Consider the following 4,764-nt stretch of genomic DNA (forward strand, 5'->3'; position numbering starts at 1 on the left):
TCTTGGGATAAAATTCAGTGGATCAAACAGTGATTAATTTTAATTACCTTGAGACATGCATGAATTAAATGTATTTATTCTCATTCTAATCACTGTGCCTTGTCTTATAATGAATTGTTTTAAAAGCAGCTTACTCTCACTCCTTCTGTTCTGAATTTTAAGTGTAGTGTTATTAAAGTACCAAGATGGTTTTAGCCAGCAAGATCTGGTTTTCAAAACGTCCTACCATGAAGTGCTACTATTCATTTTTGTGCTCATCTCCAGCTTTTCTGAACTCATTTATGTTTGCACGCCAGTTTCGTGCAAGAGAACGCAGCATGAGAACACAATAAACGAGTTGTGATCCTCTAAGAATATATCAATTCCCAGATGGTTAAAAAACCCAACTAAACCAGATCTTCATGTGAAGATTCCACTCTTAAAAGTTTCCCCCTGGACAGTGGGGAGGCCTGCAGAAAGCATGAACGCAAGTATCACGATACTCTGGTTTTCCCAAATGCTACTGGTTTCAGCTTCATTCAAGTTCCTGCTGTGGCCACACTGTAATTTTGAACAAATTTTGAACAAAATTACAGACTATTAAACTTCAGAAACAAACCGAATTCAAATGCGACTCTTCAGTGAGTCAGGCGAGGTTTGCTGCCATTAAGGAAGATTTTATATCCCTGTGATAACACTTTACAATCAAAATTTGCACCTGTGTGTGCAGCACTGTTGGCTCTCGGTTTAGGCCACCCTCGCAAACAAGGCCATGAATCTCATACCCATTATTAGCCTGACGTGACATTTTAAATACACTTCCATTCTAAAGGGCCTGACAAGGCTAAGACCTTCCCATTTTCATAGCTCTTAGCTTAGGATTTTGCAGTGCTTATTCCTAAAATAAAACCGCACAAAGCAGAAAACTGGGCTTTGAAAAACCCTTTGCTCCTGCTCATTCAGGGGCACACTGGAGATATTTTGCCACACAAGAATTCTAAAAGCATCTTAGGGAAGGCAAAGTTTCCTCTCTGGGCATATTGCCGATTACATGCAGGACGTGCAATTTTATGATGGTATCTCCGACTTGTGTGTGTTGCGTATTAGAGATTCTCTTCATGATGATAAACTCTGTGATGAATCATACACACGGATGAAAAGGAGAAAGATACAATGCGTAACACAGACTGACACAGTGGGATGAAGCAAATGCAACACAGCAACCTTAGTCGTGTTGCTTATATAAAGAAAAAGCAACTTTAAACCGTGCGGGTTACACCAGTTGGTTTTCATCTGGTAGTTCTTTGTCATTTTCCCAGCACAACTCCATGAGTGAGATGGGCAGTAGTGAAAAGTCACTCCTGAGAAAAACAGAGAGGGGAAGGCAAGGGCAAAAGAAAAGAAAAGAAAAGAAAAGAAAAGAAAAGAAAAGAAAAGAAAAGAAAAGAAAAGAAAAGAAAAGAAAAGAAAAGAAAAGAAAAGAAAAGAAAAGAAAGACAAGAAAAGAAAAGAAAAAAGAAAAGAAAAGAAAAGGAGGGGGAAAAAAAAAAAGGACTTAAAGAACTAAAAGATTTAATTTTCAAAAAAAGGCAGACAGTTAAATGGTCAGTTCTACACCCGTGACGGTATTGAGTCTGTAATAATTGTTAATAAAATCAGCTTAATTTCAGTGGGAAAAGAGAGCAGGGCCCTTTCTTGGCACCATAATGTGTAGTAAGTATAGCTGATGTGCACGGACTGAGCAGATGTTGTTCACGTGTCCCTCCTGTTTGTGTGCTGCAGATTACAGACCAGATTTAAAACAGCATTTGGGGAGTTAAGTACATTACTGCATGTCACATGGGATAGGCAGGAATGCCAGACAAGGATACACCTCTTATTTAGGTTACATTACTGTAGCCCTCAGAGATTCGACTGAGGTTGTGTCTTTAACTCCTCTAGTGCATTGAGGGCTTGGCTTTTCTATGCTCCGTGAATCCACACACAGCCCTGGCACCACAACCGGAATGATGAGAACAGTACAGGAAGGAAACAGCCATCGCTACACCGACGAGGGAGCATGTCTTCTGGCACGCCTCATGCTCCTGGGCAATATTCCCTCTGTGCCTAATTAACATTTTTCACCATTCTTTTTTCCTGCTGCAATAAGGGATTGCATGAACAGTGCAAAAAAAAATCATTAAAATCAACCTGATGGGCTGACCTGTACAAGCAAGAAGATTCCAAATTACGAGATACCACTGAGCTCTGGAAACCTGACAATATTAAGAAGAGTGCAGGTGATTTAAGGGCAAAGGAAAGGCTCTAGCTATAATGGTTCTTTTCTGGTATCTCTGCTGCCCTTTTGTTCTTTTTGGCCTTGTGAGCAGGAGCAAACCAAGCAGCATCAGTGTGTGCCAGAGGGGTCACGGAGCAACGCCTGCGCAATGACGTGTAGTGGAATAGGGAGGAACTTATGCTGCTGGGCCACTGTAGTTTGAATTTCTTAAAGCATTAAAAAAACCTCCTTTTTATATAGCTAAATAACATCGCCTGAGTTTAGGCACCTGTGTAGTTCTGTGCCTGCATACCGCCCACAGGCCTGATGCTGCACTATGCTTTCCTCTGAAAGATGAGGAAGTCAGAATGCAAACAAACACAAGGTACATCTAGAACATACCTCCCTTTAGAATTAAAACCACAGCAGCTCTGTGGTTAGTCTGCTGGAAGTGTTCTTTAAAAGCAAAACAAACAAAGTCCCAAATGTGGGGGCTCCAGAGCAGGAACAGAAACGACACGTACCCGGAAGCCTCATCATACCCTGGAAGCCTCACCATGCCCTTCTGCTCATGCATAACAGTAGCTTACACGCACTGGGAGAATAATCTCTCATGGCAACGTGGTGCCCAAGGCCTCGCCCCACAGAGTCACAGGGTCAATTATTTTGGAAAAGACCTCCCGGATCATCGAGTCCAACCTGTGACCGATCCCTATTACAGCTGGTGACGGGGTCAGTAGCTCTGACCCAGGAAGAGGTGACCGGTCTGGTGAGATGGTCCTGAAAGGAATCGCCTTCCCGAGGCCCGATGTCTTCCCTCAGCTGCTGGCCAGGAGGGCCCTTGCAGAGACTGTCAGCTCTTTAGTGATTATCAGCTTGTGATTCCAGCTCAGCTCTGCAGGGCAGCCTCCAGGCCAAGCCAGACCAGAGAGAGAGACGAGAGGCCCGTGTGGCTGGTTCTGCACGAGGAGCTTTATTGCGGGTCCCCTCCGGCGAAGGGGAAAGCCAGGGACGAGAGGTCTCTCCCCACAGGGCCAGAGGGCTTGCTTTTATAGGGATACAGGGGATGGGTGAAGGCCAATGGGTTACAAAGGATCTACATAGGGTCTCCTAAAGGATTGTGGGTCTGTCTTTTCTCGCCGTGACCAAAGAAGTGGTTGCCTTTCCAGGGAGTCCTGCTGGGCGATTACAAAATCTCTTAGCAGGGGCCCCTCCAGGGCAGGGGCTGCGCACACCCCACAGATCCCCACTTTGTCAGGAGACCAGAGCACTGAGTGCTGTGTCCAGTGGTTCCTTGGACACCTCCAGGGATGGGGACTCCACCACCACCTCCGTGGGCAGTTCCGTCCAATGACCGACCACCCTTTCTGTGAAGAAATTCCGCCTCATGTCCAACCTGAACATCCTCTGGCACAGCTTGAGGCCTTTTCCTCTCATTCTGTCGCGAGGAAGGTTAAAAACACAGGGACAAAATAAAGCTAAAAATCAAAAAGCCGTCAAAAATCATAGAAAATGAGATAAAGCCAAATTATGATATAACATTGAGGAATACAGGATTTATTATTATGCAACATAGACAATTAGCTTGTCAATGAGTTATTGTGTATTCAAAATGGTGCTCTAGAAAGTTCTGGGGGGCTCTATGGGGTACCGGAAGGTTCTGTGGGGTCCCATTGGGTTCTATGGAGCTCTGGAAGATTCTGTGGGGCTCCAGAAGGTTCTGTGGGGCTCTATGGGGCGCTGTGGGGTTCTCTGGGGCTCTACAAGGTTCTATGGGGTAGAACCTTCTAGAGCCCCCCTAGAACCCCACAGCACCCCACAGAACCCTCTGGAGCCCCACAGCGCCCCATAGAGCCCCCCAGCACCTTCTGGAGCCAAATAGAGCCAATGGGACCCCACAGAACATTCTGGAGCCCCACAGGACCCCAGAGCGCCCCATAGAACCTTCTAAAAACCCGAGCTGGGAGCGCCGCGGCCGCGCCGTGGGCGGAGCTGCTGCCAGGCCCCGCCCCCTAACCCAAGCCCGGCCCCTCAACCAATCAGCGCCGAGAACGCGGGGCCGGCCGCGTTTTAACCAATGGGAAGCCAGAGCCCCGCCGAAGGGGCGGGGCCGAGGCGCTTCCACCAATCAGCGCAGAGAAGGCGGGCTCCGGGGAGGGGGGAGGTCACGTGGCCGCGCGGTCACGTGGGCGAGGAGCAGTCACGTGAGAGGCCCCGTTGGTGACGTGAGAGGCGCACAGAGAGGAGGTACCAGGGCGATTTTGGGGCATTTTGGAGATTTTTGGGGGATTTGCTTTTTTGGGGTTTTTTTTTTGGGTCCTGAGGGGATTTTTGGTCTTTCTTGGTTTTGGGGGCCCTGAGAGGATTTTGGGGGAGTTTTGGGGCTTTTTTGGGAATTCTGGGGGGTCCGGAGGAGATTTTGGGGAATTTGGGGTTTTTTTTGGGGAATTTGGGGGGAATTTGGGTTTTTTTGGGGCATCCTGAGGGGATTTGGGGGTTTGTGGTTTTTTGGGGAATTTTGGAGGAAT

Source organism: Corvus cornix, chromosome 23, assembly GCF_000738735.6.
Source record: "Corvus cornix cornix isolate S_Up_H32 chromosome 23, ASM73873v5, whole genome shotgun sequence".
NCBI lineage: Eukaryota > Metazoa > Chordata > Aves > Passeriformes > Corvidae > Corvus > Corvus cornix.